This window comes from Schistocerca americana, chromosome 2 (assembly GCF_021461395.2).
Source record: "Schistocerca americana isolate TAMUIC-IGC-003095 chromosome 2, iqSchAmer2.1, whole genome shotgun sequence".
Taxonomy (NCBI): domain Eukaryota; kingdom Metazoa; phylum Arthropoda; class Insecta; order Orthoptera; family Acrididae; genus Schistocerca; species Schistocerca americana.
The window spans coordinates 181,698,811-181,715,617 of record NC_060120.1 but is presented as its reverse complement, the minus strand read 5'-3'; the positions used below and the strand labels follow the sequence as shown (position 1 = coordinate 181,715,617).

Sequence of the window (16,807 nt, the reverse complement as noted above, 5' to 3'; positions counted from 1 at the left end):
AGGTCAGACTGGCTGAAAAAACTCTACTGAGTGTCAACAAAAATGCTACATTAACACTCCTCAAAGTGGCAAAACAAGAATTAAACTTTTAAAAATGGCATATTCAACTTTGACCTAATCTATAACACTTTGTTTGCAAATAAAACTTCACAACTGTTCACATTAATGGACTTTTCACATTCCTTTAATGATTTCAATTTGTTAGTTATGACTGGCATATCTAAAGTTAAAATGCATTTTAAAAGTACAATTTTTTTTGTTGGTTACGTAAAATATAGCCCATGGCCACAATATGGCGAGATGACTGTGGGATATCTTCTGAAACCACTCTCCAGTGCCCAGTGGAAACTACTTTTAGCAGTCTAGGATTGCACCAAGGTACTCCTCTTCATCCAGTCTGTCACATTATTGAGCAATATCCCAACAGGACTGCAGAAAACATATCTTTGTGACTACATATGATGCTGTTTTTCACCCATACACTTTGTGAAGATCCCAACCCTGGAGTGTGCATTTTCTCTGATCTAGAAACTGAAAATTTTTCTCTCTTTTCTGAAAATTGTATTTGATTTTTTCAGTTGATGTATTTAGGAATATAGATGTGCACAGATGCACAAACCTATTGTTTAGTATGGCTGTGTCCTTCCAAAGTGTATAACAATAACTCCAACGCATCAAACGTAATATGGAATTAGTAAGCTGCCGTGGGTTGTCATTCACAGACAAATGTTAAAAGGCTGTTGTGATTCCACCATACAGCAAGTGTAGGGGCATTCTTATGAGAATTGAAGATGGATGACTGGCATGTATACTGCTGCCATGTTATTAATGTGTTGGGATTTGGAGACAGAAGCCATCCACCGAAATGTTGGACCAGCTCTTTTCTGTTGCTCAGTAAGGACTGAATGAGGATGCAAAACGAAAAGACTTAATATACTGTTTCAGCACACTTTCATAAAGGATTGCATCAAACTCGACTGCAGATCAGTGCCAAAACTGCAGCCGCAATTGTGAGTCAGCATAATTTCCCATGAAGAGAGTGATAGCTAAGCACTCCGTCTTCAGGCCACAAGTGGCCCATCGGGACCATCCGACCGCTGTATCATCCTCAGTTGAGGATGCGGATAGGAGGGGCGTGTGGTCAGCACACCGCTCTCCTGGTCGTTACGATGGTTTTCTCTGACCGGAGCCGCTACTATTCGGTCGAGTAGCTCCTCAATTGGTATCACGAGGCTGTGTGCACCCCGAAAAATGGCAACAGCGCATGGCGGGTGGATGGTCACCCATCCAAGTGCCGACCACGCCCAACAGCGCCTATCTTCGGTGATCTCACGGGAACCGGTGTATCCACTGCGGCAAGGCCGTTGCCAAAACGGTAGGGCTCGTCCGGGATTTGAACCCGGGACCTCCTGCACCCAAAGCAGGAATCATACTCCCCCCCCCCCTTTTTTTTTAGATCTCATTTTGTTCTATATTGTTCGTTCAATTTGTTCGATGCAGACGTCCGATGACACCCGTTCAGGTTCTCCGTTGATCCGTTCACTCAGTTTTTTTATTACAGAGGGTAGCTAACCCTCTGACCGAACACACTGAGCTACCGTGCTGGCTGATAGCTAAGAAAGGCCAAGATATACTTAGTAACTGCTGAAGCTGCAGCATTCTCCATCAAGGACAGCAGTGTTGAATCTGCAGTTTACTGGACTCACAGACTTTGACTGCTTGGCAGAAATTCGAGAGGAATCTGTAATGAAATTCCAGGAGGCGGCCAAGTGCACCCTCTTGCTCCCTGCTTGAGGACGTGTATGGCAATAAATGTCACTGACTTTAAATTTATCTATTATTCATAACATTTTTCACCCACAGATGATAAACTTATGTTTTTAGTCCTGCACGTTAATAATGTTTCAAATAAAATTTGTTATCCATGGATAACGAAAAATGATTTTTATCTGTATTCATTATTTGCCATTCGAATAAATTTAGTCCAACTCTGGTGGTAAGTGAAGCGAATCATGCATGCAGACATGGTAAATTCGCAACCTACGTGTAAGTGAATGCATGTGTTTGACATTCATGTGGCCATGACCAATCACTCATTTTGCTATGCCACCTAAATGTCCACATACAAGTGCTCACTCGGCAGTAATTAGGCAAAGCAGCAACAGCAATAGTTATCTTTGGCAACTTCTGTCAAAGTATATTAAGCGTATTCATGCTCTCTACTGCAGACGGTAGCTATGTGAACACGATGTGGCTTAGCCATATGCTTACAATTCTCTAGGTGCGACCTGTGCTTTCTTTCAACAACTGGGCACGTTTTTTTTATAAGTGATCTACAGCAGATTATGGTTAAAAGAGGGACTAGCTGAGTCACAAATCAGTATAGAATCTGACAGGGATTCTACTAGGGCTTGAAGCCTTGTTTGAGTCTAGCGATTTCACTTGTTTTAAGCAGCACTGGCACTATTATCTATATCACTCACCTTTGCAATGGTGTGAGAATTCAAATGGGCAACACCCATGGATTTTGGATTTGCCTTTATAAAAGGACATTTGGAAACAGTTCAGCATGTCTGCCCGTGCTTTGCTAACCTCAATTTCATTTCCTCTCTCATTCAAGAGTCTCTCTAAAATTAACTTTGGTACAGTCTTTAGATATGATTAGAACTTCTTTGGATTTTTTGAAAGATCTTTTGATAATATTCTGCTATGGCAGTCACTGAGGGCTTCATGCACAGTCCTCTTGACAGCCATTACTGCTTCGTTCAGTATCTCTATCTATATTAGAACACTGTTGCAGAAACAACGAAAAAAGCATGCCAAATTTCAAAGAATGCTAAACCCCAAGGATAGGCAAAGTTTTACAGAAGCTCGAAACTTAATGCAAACTTCAATGCAAGATGCTTTTAATAGTTCCCACAACGAAATTCTGGCAGAAAACCCAAAGAGATTCTGGTTGTATGTAAAGTACAGCAGCGGGGATACAATCGATACACTCACTGCACAATGGTGATGTACGGATGACAGTGCCATTAAAGCAGAGATACTAAACAAAGTTTTTTTTCTTTTTTTCAATATTCCTTCACCAAAAAAGATGAAGTAAATATTCCAGTATTCCAACCAAGAACAACCTCCAACATGAGTTACTTAGTATTACGTATCCTCGGTGTAGCGATGCAGCTTAAAGCACTTAATAAACCCAAGCCCTCTGGTGTATATTGTATACCAGTCAGGTCCCTTCCAAGGTTCTTTTCAGAGTATGCTGATACAATAGCTTCATACTTAGACAACCACTCTCTCATTGAAAGCTCTGTACTTAAAAGTCTGGAAAGTTGCACAAGCCACACCAATACCCAAGAAATGAAATACGAGTAATCCACTGAATTATAGGCCCACACCACTAACGTCATTTTGCAGAAGGATTTTGGAACATACACTGTGTTTGAACATTATGGGTTACTTAGAAGATAATGAATTATTGACAAACAGTTAACATAAATTCAGAAAATATAATTCTTGTAAAAATCAACCAGCTCTTTATTCTCATGAAGTAATGAGAGCTATTGACAGTGGATGTCAAATTGATTCCATATTATTAGATTTCCAGGTTGCTTTTGACAGTGTTCCTCACAAGTGACTTCTAAGCAAATGGCATGCCTATGGAGTATCATCTCAGATGGGTAACTGGAGTCTTGAATTCCTGTCAGACCGTCAGAAAGAACTCAGTTCATAGTAATTGATGGAAAGTCATTGAGTAAACCAGAAGTAATATCTGGCATTCTCCAAGGAAGTTTTATAGGCTCTCTGCTGTTCCTGATCTACATAAACAATTTAGGAGCCAATCTGAGTGGTCCTCTTAGACTTTTTGCAGAAGATGCTATCATTTACCATCTTATAAAATCATCTGATGATCAAAACAAATTGCAAAATGATTTAGACAAAATGGTGCAAAAAGTGGCAACTGATTCTAAATAATGAAAAGTGTGAAGTCATCCACACGAAGACTAAATGGAATCAACTAAATTATGGTCAGAGGTTAATACACATAAATCTCTAAAGCTGTAAATTCAAATAAATACTTAGGGATTATAGTTATAAATAACTTAAATTGGAATGATCACAAAGATAATGTTGTGGGGAAAGCAAACCAAAGACTGCAATTTATTGACAGAACACTTAGAAAACGCAACAGGTCTACTAAAGAGTCTGCTTACACTATGCTTGTCCACCCTCTTCTGGAGAACTGCTATCACATGTAGGACCCACATCAAATAGAATTGAGAAAGATGTTGAAATTGTCAAAAGTAGGGCAGCTCGTTTTGTATTATTGTGAAATAGGGGTGAAAGTGCCACGAGTATGATATGCGAATTTGGGTGGCAATCGTTACAGCAAAGGTTATTTCATTGCAGCAGGATCTTCTCATGAAATTTCAATATTTAACTTTGTCCTAGGAGCATGAAAATATAAGAGAAATCAGAGGTTGCATGGAAGATTTAAGTATTCATTTTTCCTGTGCACCGTTCGAGAGTGAAACAGTAAAGAAACAGCTTGAAAATGATTTGGTGAACCCCCTCCCAGGCACTTAATTTGAACTGCAGAGTACGCATTTAGATGTAGTTGTATAGCCCTATGCTTTGTTTTACAATAGTCTCTCTTTTTTCAGTGTTTCTTTACAGTGACTGTACACCATGAACAGACCCTCCCATCATGAATTGTAACATATATATCTATCAAGTGCCAGATCAACTACTCCTTTAAACAATAGCTGCCATTCTACATGCCTCTCTCCAGAACTAAATTTTTCAAATTCCTTGTTGAGAGACGACATTAGTGCTGGCTCTTTATTTACGAGGGTGGTTTGAAAAGTTCTTGGAATCACCACAAGAGGTCAGCACTAATGCAACGAGTTGTTCACGTGATATTCGTTGATCTGTTGCCTGTAAACATGTGCCATGTCAGTGCTTCTGCATAGTGCATAGTGATTTGCGAAGATGGGGGGGAGGGGGGGGGGAATCGAGATTCAAGCAATGAAAGTACTTCATAAAGGAAGATATGAAAGCAAAGAATATTCATGCCGATTTCCAGAATACACTGGAGAACTCTGCTCCTTCATATTCAACTGTTGCCAAGTGGACAAATGAATTTAAATTTGGTTGGGAGAGCTTAGATGATGATCCGCGCAGTGGTCAGCTGAGATGTGTCACTACTCCTGAAATCATTGTAAAAGTGCACAAAATGGTCATGGAGGATTGTTGATTGAAAGTGCGTGAAATTGCTCACATTTGCCAGATGTCATCTGAATGGGTATATCACATTTTAACTGAAGAATTAGAAATGAAAAAAATTATCTGCAAGATGGGTGCCACAACTCTTGATGCTGGATCAAAAACATGCTGTCACCATGGCAAAATTACATGAACTAAGGTATGAATTGTTGCCACACCTGCCTTATTCACCTGCTACGGCTCCGTCAGACTTCCACGTCTTCCCGAAACTGAAAATTTTTCTTGGTGGACGAAGCTTCACTTCAAACGACAAATTGACAGCCAGAGTTGACAACTATTTTGCAGGTCTGGAGAAAACTTATTTAAGATGGTGTCAAGGCACTGTAACATCATTGGAACAAGTGCATTAATCTACAAGGAGACTACATTGAAAAATAAAGAAAGTTTCAGTGATGTGAATACTTTTTTTTCTATTCCGTTGCGAGAACTTTTCAAACCACCCTTGTAGTGTGCGGAACAAGCAACTCATTTTACTTCTTTTAGGTGGCTATTGTACTATGTAATCATTGTGGCTAAAAATGTCTCATGGTCATCACACCAGTTTCAATGTGGAGATCTTCAAAGAGGTCATGTTGTGACATAATAGCAGGTGGATTCTTCCCATCCATTATGTTTCTTCTACTCCCATAAATAACTAGTTTTTTTCACTAATTTTTTGCTTATGTTCAATATATTTATCTGTTAATGTGAAACTTACATAAAACTCTCAAGTTCTTGTAAGACTGAATTTCTCTGTAATTTATTTTTCACATTATTATTTTTGCTGTACTGATTATATATGTGTAATTAGTTTCGTTATGCCATCGTTAATTCGAGGTTACAGTTAGTTAAAGTTAGCACTACAGTTTGCTACGAGCACAAATCTATGAGCTAAAAAGTGCCCTACCCTATTTGAAAATTACACATTCTAACTTACCAGTAATATATTTGAAATTACCTAAAACTAATTATCTTCCACAATAATAAAACTTTAAGTTCATAAGCAGCTCCATTTCCCAGCATAGATCTCATCAGAACCACTGTTAGATTCTGAACTTTGGCCACATACTTTAGTTACCCTAATTTTTCTGTACAAAATGAGACTGATCACTGACTAATTAATCCACTAAACAATAATTTTATGTAATTTGCTGTAATTTGCAATATGGTGCTCATTCATATAAACAAGGGGTTTATGTAGATAACAGTTCCACAATATGTTTGGATTTTCGACTAGCAACATTTTCTATTAGCCAAAACCAAATTAGTTGTTGTAGTTCATCAAAAATGGTAGAATCCAACCCATAAGACTTTCAAACCATTATGTAGTTTTCAAAATAACAGTCTGGTCTTACGCCTGTCTGTAAGTAGCTGGCCATCACCCAAAATAAACAGTCCACAGTTTGATACTAAATGAGTACCACCTACATTCAAGTGTGCTCTCAGTATTGCATGGTTCATTTGGAGTGAAAGGGACTAAACTGCGAGGTCATCAGTACCTCCATCCATTACGTGGCCAACCAGAATTAGTCGTCAAAGGGAGAAGGCAAAAGGCAAATCCTGTAAAGCTTAAGTGTAACTATAAAAAATAAAAACTGAGATAAAAGCCCAGAAAAAAAGACAGCACAGAAAATTCATTAACATCAGGCGAGCTCCACATCAGCAGTGAGATCATCACATCTGAGAATTTGGCCACGGGTCAGCCAAGTGTGGCCAATGCGGAGTCTACAGAGGCTGGGTGATTCCCTGCAAGAAGCACACTGGGAAGACTGCCACATGGTGGTAGTCTCCTTAATCCTCCTTAGCTTGTTTGGGGAGATCAGGGCAGACAAATCTGAGTTCCAGACTTCCAGCAATAGATGGTGTACAAATGAGTGAAGGTCAGTTCCAGGAAAACCATTTCCAGAATTGGCATCCTGGGGCCAGCTTGCCCAACCTGTCAGCTCATTCATTTCCCGAAATCCCAACATGAGCAGGGGACCAAATGAAAACGATGGGCCGTCCAGCTTGATGGAGGTCAGAGACAAGATCCTGGATAGCCATAACCAGTGGGTGAGCAGAGTAGCATTGGTCTATAGCCTGAAGACTGCTAAGGGAGTCACTACAGATTAGGATACTCTTGCCAGTTCAAGAACAAACATGGCTAAGTGCTAATGTAATGGCCGCTAATTCAACAGTGAAGACACTGTAGCTGTGTAGCAGATAGTGCTGTTCACTGCACCACACACGTATGTATGCAAAGCCTGTTCACCAGTCGACTGATGAGCCATCAGAGATTAACACTTCCAAACTCTAGCACTTCCCAAGGACAGCCAAGAAAAGGCAGCGAAAAATCACGGGATCAGCAGAGTCCTTTGGACCGTAGGAGACTTCAAGGCAAATCCGAGGTCGGGGCACAATCCGTGGGGACAGATGTGATGTTTCCCTAGCCAGAGGCGACAGTGGAGGAAGTTTCAGTTCTGAACAGACACACTAGAGGTGTGCAGCAATAGTACACCCAGTTCTGGGTCACTGCTATGGGGTGTGGAGCTCCCTTCCAGGGAAAAGGACATGGCAGTTGGGATGTTCAGGGAAGCTATGAATGTATATAGCATAATTCAGCAGCTGTTGTTGGCACAAAAGTTGGACCCTAAAGTGATGAATGGGGCCCAGTATTCGCAATGCTGAGGGTGGTGCTGAACCATATGCACAACTGCCCTAGTCAAGACAGGATTGAATCAGGGCTTTCTAGAGCCACAAAAGGGTAGAGCGATCTGTACCCCAGCTAGTGTTACTGAGGCAGCAAAGAATATTAAGGAGTCGCCAGCACTTTCACTTAAGTTGGTGAAGGTGGGGAAGCCACATCAGCTGGGAATCTAAGACTATCCCAGAAAGTGGTGCTTCTCAACTACAAGTAGTAACTGATCGTCTATGTAAAGCTCGGGTTGTGGGTGGGCAGTACGATGGCAACAGAAGTGCATGACATGAATCTTGGCAGCTGAAAGCCAAAAGCCATGGGTGGGAGCCCACGACATCACCTTTCGTGTGGTGCCCTGTAGGTGACACTCAGTGAAAAACCATACTAGAGGAGCAATAATAAAAGCAAAAATCATTGGCACGGAAGGAAGGCGATATTGAAGACACCACACCCACAGCTAGACCATTGATGGCCACAAGAAAGCAGGAACTACAGAGCCTCTTGGATATAAGAGGGGTACTGAGTGAAGTGTCCACTTGCACCCAGAACATACGGTGCGACAGGAAGTTCTTGACAAAAAATGGGAGGTCCTGGAGACCCCACTCATGAACACAGTAAGCATGTGGTGATGCCATGTCATGTAATAATCCTTCTGTAGGTAAAAAAAAAAGACAGCAATGAAATGTTGATGATGTGCAAAGGCCGTCCAAATGGTGGACTCCTGATGAACCAAATTATCAGCAGTGGAGCACCTTTGGGAAAAACTGCCCTGAGATGCAGCCAAAATGCCCTGAGACTCAAGGAGCCAAAACAGCCACTTGCTGACCATGTGTTAGAGTAATTTGCAGGTTTATTAGGCGATAACTGTCCATTTCAGGGGTTCTTGCATGGTTTCAGAACCGGAACTATGACACTTACTCGCCACTGAGATGGGAACTCACCTTCATTCCGGGTTCGATTAAAGAGAGCAAGGAAGTGATACCAACAATTCACTGAGAGATGTTTCAGCATTTGGTTGTGGATGCGATCTGGCCATGGGGCCATATCAGAGCAATGGGCTATGGCACTGGAGAGTTCCCATTCACTGAATGGAGCATTAAATGGCTCCAGGTGTCAGGTAGTAAAAGATAAGCGCATTTGCTCCACCCGCTGATTTATGAGGCAAAAGGTGGGGTAGTCGTTCTCAGATGCAAATTTGCGAGTAAAATGCACAGCAAAATATTCAATGACAGTGTCTGGATTATACAAATGACAGCATCTAAGGAAATACTTGGTACACCTGCAGGGGCTGGAAGCCACAGAGTTGTCTGATCATTGCACATACCTGTGATAGAGAAATGAGTGATCCAACGGTGGAAACATACCGTTCCTAGGATTCATCATTTTATGAGGTAGTGGGTGCAGGCATGGAGCCATTTGAAGGCAATGAGGTGCACTAGTGAAAGGTGTTGCTTATGGCATTGGAGAGCATGCCTATGGTCTCCAATGGCCAAAGAGATCTCTGGGGTCCACCAAAGTTCCGTCTTCTGATGTGGTGATCCCGAGGAAGATGGGATGGCTTGGTTGGTTGCCAAAAGAATGGCTGCCTTTGTATACTGAATATTTGCATCGATATAGCCTTGTGATGGGGAGCTAAGGACAACAGCAGAGGTGAACCCATCCCAGGCAGCATTGCGGAGAACCCGTCTAAGCAGGCGTCCAGCAGAGCAATGCTGAGGGAGCGACAGGAAGATCAGGAAGGGGTCACTACCACACAGGTCATCGTGGACCCTCCAGTGGACATATTGTAGAAGACCAGGACTGCAAAAGGAGAGATCAATGGCCAAATATGTTGTGTGTGCCCCACTGAAGTGTGTGGGGGCACCAGAATCCAAGAGGCAAAGGTCAAGCTGTGCCAGTAAAGTTTTGATGTCTTTACCATGACCAGTGATCATTGTTACACCCTATGAAGGGTTATGGGCATTGAAATCATCCAAGATTAGGAAAGGTGGAGGCAGTTGAGAGAGTAACGCACATAGTATATCCTGGGACACGACATCATCGGGAGGGAGATAAACATGGAAAAATCCTCATACGCCTTTACCAAAACTGCAACAGCCTCCAAAGGTGTATCAGGAGGCACAAGGTCACTGCATACAGAGTCCATCACGTAAGTACAACTTCACCCGATACCCTCTCATATTCAGTGTGATTCTTAAAGTCACCTCGGTAGCCAGGAAAGGCAGAGGTACATGTTGCTGGAAACAATGTTTCCAGATGGCAATATGGAATGCAGCTATCATCACTCAGCCAGGTGGTAGAAAAATCCATTACAATTCGACTGGAGGATCAGACTGAATACAGTGAGGGCACGAAGCGACCAAGATGGACAGATTATGTCCCAGGGTCATGTACTGCCATCGGTTGAGATGCCAGGGCATCCACTCACACAGTGGCACATTGCCTGGGGAGATCTGGTGCCTCAGGGGCCACCAGGATCTCCACTTTGGGCACAGAAGGAGTACCTGCAGAGGTCCAGTGGCATGGGGGCCAGTTTCATTTGTCTTGGAGGACTTCTTTTTGTCCTAATCCTCCTTAGAAGGTGAAGGCTGAGATGGTTTCCCTGATTTGATTTCAGGGACAGAGGAAGAATGAGAAGTCCAACAGCCATCAGCCTGTGGTTCCTTCAGCCACTGGCTGGCATCTGGCTGTGGATCAGCACGGACTGTGGAAGGATGAGTCCCAGGGGACCTCCTCCTACCTAGAGAAGCAGGAGGGGGGTAAGGTGCCTCTGGCTGGGGGATGGGGACTGGTGTCCTTGGCAGGTGGGAACCAATGCTCCCAAAGTGGATGTGATGGAAGCACCAGAAGGGCCCGCAACTGCTTGGGGGGGGGGGGGGGGTTACCAGCAGGTAGCTCTGAGGGCTCACTGTAAGAGGCAAAACAGAGGAAGGTACTGTCAAACACAGCAGGCGATGATGTTTCAGCTGTAGTGTACGACTATGTCATTTGTCTGGGATTAAGACACTCATACTTTTTATGGTGTCTTGATATGTGACCCTGTCTAGGGTCTTATACTCCTGAATTTTCTTCTCACACTTAAAAACAGAGCAATCTGGTGAGCAGGGAGAATGGAGCTTGCCACAGCTTACACAGATGTGGGGAGGGACACAAGAAACGTTTGCATGCAGTGGACGTTCACAATCCCTGCAGAGACAGATAGCAGTCCAACAGGAAGATATGTGTCTGAATTTCATACACCTGGAGCATCTCATAGGAGGAAGAATGCACAGGGTTTCATGTCACACTGGTAGACCATCACTTTGATGTTCTCAGGCAATGTATCAACCTCGAAAGCCAAGATGTAGGACCTGGTAGCAACTCTGTTTTCCCTTGGCCCCTATGAACATGACGTATGAAGTGCACACCCCATTGTTCTAAGTCGGCCCACAGCTCGCCATCAGATTGCAATGGAAGATGACGGTGAAAGATGATGCCCTGGATCATACTGAGACACTTGTGGGAAGCGGCAGTCACAGGAATGTCACTCAACTTTTCACTAGAGAGCAGCACCTGTAACTGGGCAGAAGATGACATTTTAATGAGAAGGGGACTGCTCTTCATCTTACAGATGACTGTAACTTCGCCATATTTGTCTTCAATGTCTTCCACAAAAAATAAAGGCTTTGTGGCAAAAAATATGTCCCTGTTGGTCCTGGTACATACCAGGTATTTGCGGGAGGATTTTGCTTCTTGCTGTCTAGTCCTGGATTCCTGCCATGGCATGACAATGTAAGGGAATGCATTGGGATCATACTTTGTTGCATTGTACGAGGCCTTTCCATTTGAATTGATGCTGGGGCCACGTGACCAGCAGTGAGCGAGAGTTTTAGTTGCTTCATGTGCGAACTATCCACCTATCCACCATGGTGCCACCCACCCCGAACGGGGGCTGTCCCCATGGGCGGCAGCCAGCCACATCAACAGCTACCTGGCCAGTAATCCGTTGCTGGGAGTCCCTGTGCCCCAGTCATGACAGATACATACTGCATGGTGTACATGGGGAATGTGCAGCTCACGCACCAACAGTGCGATCCCTGCATGGTCGGGGGCTACGATAATGCAGATACGGTTGAACGGGTTTGCCTCTTCTTGACACAGGATACAACAAGTTTTTGACAGCATTTCAAACTTGTTATTTAAGGGAATGGGTGTAACACCCCAAGTTCTCTCTAGTCCCTGTCTTCCCTGTACAAAGTGCCAATACCTACCATTGACAAGCCACTCATAGTCAAGTTGATGAATAATGATGGATACCATACTTCCTGTCAAGGAGGTAGGATCCACAGGAGAGGGCAGTACTTGAGATACATTATGTACCTCTGGCTCACAACTATCAGGAGCCCTCCTGACACTCCTGTTCACAGAAGCTTCAAATTGCGTGACAGCAATCATGGTTATTTCCAGCAGCTTATGAACATCAATTAACTCACACCATGCTTGGGAACAGCCTTCACAGTGGGGGCTTCATTGTGGCTAGCACAATGTTTTTAAGAACAATAAACAAATTACTTTAAAATAATCTGGCAGATTCTCCTTCAATTTCTTGATCTGTTAAGTTAAAAGTATTACTAATTCCCATTAAGAATTGGATCAATTAATACACAAAATAAAATTTCTATCAAGGAAACAGCAAAATACGAGATAAAAGTTACTAATTTTCTGGTACCCCAAGGTTACAGTTATTGACAAATATGAAAATTATGTTAATTTATGATGAATGCAGACAGTATAGGCTTCTGCATAAAGGGAAAACTAAAAGTAACATGATATGTTGGTTAAGTAAGTGTTACACGATATGTAACTGTAAATCACAAATGCTTCACAATTTGCCAGTGACCTTAGTAATACACCACATCATAAATATCACTCGATAGTTTAAATATGCACTGCTTACTGAAAAAAACACAGTGAAATTGAAACTGTATAATTTTGTATAATGTTAATACACACCAAACAGGTTAATGACAAACCTGATCTTTGGTGTCTGTCTGTTGGAGAAATACAGAGACTAAGATAAAGACCTGGTCCTACAATTCCTACATGTTGAGAAGATATGTGACAGTGCGGAAAGAGCGAAGATCTGGAAACGCCTGAGAAAGTGAGTCATGCTTGAAGGTTAAGTGAGAAATACACAAATACTGTACGGGCACTGTACTAACGGTCTGTGATTTTGCAAAGGTGATTCATCGTGGTTCTAGACAAAAAGTAGAGTCCAGCAAAGTAATGCACTGTCACCACTGCTGTTTATCAGTCATGGATGACCATAATGAAGAGCACCAAGAAATCCTGTGCACAACTTAATGCCTTAGCTTTTCTTGATAATAATGTAAAGTGCATAGATATAGAGCTGGAAGTACAATTGAGGCTGGACAAATTTATGGATGAATTCCAGAAATATAATCTCAAAATAAGTAAAACCAAACCAGTAGTAATGGCAGTGAATAGAGAGGAGTGACCAGCAAACAACAAGCTAGTTAATTACCTCTTGAAAAATGTAGAAACTTTTGCCTACCTTGGAAGCATAATTCTTGAAATACTCTAGCTGTGAAAGAGGTCACAATTAGGGTTCAGAAAAGTTCATGTTTCTATCAGCATGTTAGACTGCTTCTGTTGGATCTCGAAAGTGCCAAGAAAATGAAACCCAGCTACATTAAATAAATCCTAAAATGCTATACAGGGTGTTACAAAAAGGTATGGCCAAACTTTCAGGAAACATTCCTCACACACAAATAAAGAAAACATGTTACGTGGACATGGGTCCGGAAACGCTTAATTTCCATGTTAGAGCTCATTTTAGTTTCGTCAGTATGTACTGTACTTCCTCGATTCACCACCAGTTGGCCCAACTGAAGGAAGGTAATGTTGACTTCGGTGCTTGTGTTGACATGGAACTCACTGCTCTACAGTACTAGCATCAAGCACATTAGTACGTAGCATCAACAGGTTAGTGTTCATCACGAACGTGGCTTTGCAGTCAGTGCAATGTTTACAAATGCAGAGTTGGCAGATGCCCATTTCATGTATGGACTAGCACGGGGCAATAGCCGTGGCGCAGTACGTTTGTATCGAGACAGATTTCCAGAACGAAGGTGTCCCGACAGGAAGACGTTCAAAGCAATTGATCAGCGTCTTAGGGAGCACGGAACATTCCAGCCTATGACTCGCGACTGGGGAAGACCTAGAACGACGAGGACACCTGCAATGGACGAGGCAATTCTTCGTGCAGTTCACGATAACCCTAATATCAGCGTCAGAGAAGTTGCTGCTGTACAAGGTAACGTTGACCACGTCACTGTATGGAGAGTGCTATGAGAGAACCAGTTGTTTCCGTACCATGTACAGCGTGTGCAGGCACTATCAGCAGCTGATTGGCCTCCACGGGTACACTTCTGCGAATGGTTCATCCAACAATGTGTCAATCCTCATTTCAGTGCAAATGTTCTCTTTACAGATGAGGCTTCATTCCAACGAGATCAAATTGTAAATTTTCACAATCAACATGTGTGGGCTGACGAGAATCCGCACGCAATTGTGCAATCACGTCATCAACACAGATTTTCTGTGAATGTTTGGGCAGGCATTGTTGATGATGTCTTGATAGGGCCCCATGTTCTTCCACCTACGCTCAATGGAGCACGTTATCATGATTTCATACGGGATACTCTACCTGTGCTGCTAGAACATGTGCCTTTACAAGTACAACACAACATGTAGTTCATGCACGGTGGAGCTCCTGCACATTTCAGTCGAAGTGTTCGTACGCTTCTCAACAACAGATTTGGTGACCGATGGATTGGTAGAGGCAGACCAATTCCGTGGCCTCCACGCTCCCCTGACCTCAACCCTCTTGACTTTCATTTATGGGGGCATTTGAAAGCTCTTGTCTACGCAACCCCGGTACCAAATGTAGAGACTCTTCGTGGTCGTATTGTGGACGGCTGTGATACAATACGCCATTCCCCAGGGCTGCATCAGTGCATCAGGGATTCCATGCCGTGGAGGGTGGATGCATGTATCCTCACTAACGTAGGACATTTTGAACATTTCCTGTAACAAAGTGTTTGAAGTCACGCTGGTACATTCTGCTGCTGTGTTTCCATTCCATGATTAATGTGATTTGAAGAGAAGTAATAAAATGAGCTCTAACACGGAAAGTAAGTGTTTCCGGACACATGTCCACATAACATATTTTCTTTCTTTGTGTGTGAGGAATGTTTCCTAAAAGTTTGGCCGTACCTTTTTGTAACACCCTGTAGATGCATGCATCTTCACGAAGTATGACTCACTGTGATTGCAGGTTTTAAGAGTTTTGAGGTCCATGATACAGAAATAAAAAGTGTACAAAATAAAAAAATGAAGAGGTAAGAGAGAGAGAGTTACAAAGAAGTAAGAGGGATTAAGACAGAAAACACAGACACAAGTGGTTTGGACACATAGCAAGGATGGAACCAACAAGGACAGCTCGAGTAAACCTGGAGAGAAAATGAAGGGATTCGGTGGGTAGGAAGACCAAGAACACCCTAGATGGGCATTACGAAGATGGACATGCAGCAAGAGTGGGAACACTGAATGATGACATGAACAACTGGATTTATCTTGATAGGAACATAAGGAGGCAGCTGTGCACATCATCGAGGAAAGCAGAGTTGTTAAATGATGATGATGATAAATGTTGCTACGGTTTATTTTATAAGCTGCTTCATAGTCTGCAATTTTCAATGAACATAAAATGCCTACTGGACTATCTACTTACACTGAGGTGACAAAAGTCATGGGATAGTGATATGCAAACATAAGGATGGTGGTAATATTGCGAACACAAGGTACTGTATTACAGTGGCAGACCTGTCATCTGTACTCGGATGATTCACATGAGAAGGTTTCTGACATTATTATGGCGGCTTGACGGTAAATAACACACTATGAAAGTGAAATGGTAGTTGGAGCTAGAAGCATGGAACATTCCATTTCGGAAACTGTTAGGGAATTAAATATTCCGAGATCCACAGTGTAAAGGGTGTACCAAGGAAACTAAATTTCAGGCATTACCTCTCACCACAGACAACGCAGTGGTTGAAGGCCTTCACTTAATGACTGACAGCAGCAGCATTAGCCGAGAGTCGTCAGAGCTAACAGACAAGCAGTATTGCATCAAATAATTGCAGAAATCAATGTGGGACATACGAGTGTCTCCGTTACGACACTGCGGCAAAATTTGACTTTAATGGGCTACGGCAGCAGACAACTAACAGAGTGCCTTTGCTAACAGTACGACATTGCTTGCAGTACCTCTCCTGGGATCACAACTGCATCACTTGGACCCTAGTTGACTGAAAAACCATGGCCCGGTCAGATGAGTCCCGTTTTTAGTTAGCAAGAGCTGATAGTAGGATTCGAGTGTGGTGCAGACCCCATAAAGCAACGGACTCAAGTTCTCAACAGAGCTCTGTGCAAGCTGGTGGTGGATCCATAATGGTGTGTGCTGTGTTTACATGGAATGGACAGGGTCCTCTGGTCCAACAGAACCGATCACTGACTGGAAATGGTTATAATCGGTTACTGGGAGACCATCTGCAGCCATAACACACTTCATGTTCCCACACAATGATGGAATTTTTACGGATGGCAATGTGTGATTGGCTTTAAGACAACTCTGGACAATTCAAGGGAACGATTTGGCCACCCGAACTGCCAAACATGAATCCCATCAAACAGTTATGGAATATAATCAAGAGGTCAGTTTGTGCACAAAATCCTTCACCAGCAATACTTTTGCAGTTATGGCAGCTATAGAGGCAGCATGGCTCATTATTTCTGCAGAGG

General features: G+C 42.8%; 1 protein-coding gene across 5 annotated transcripts in view; it reads right to left on the bottom strand.

Annotated features, from left to right (window-relative positions):
* The window catches only part of LOC124595959 (CD109 antigen-like), a 242,483-nt gene that overhangs the window by 14,107 nt on the left and 211,569 nt on the right, over positions 1–16,807 (bottom strand). The gene's annotated exons all lie outside the window — the stretch shown is intronic.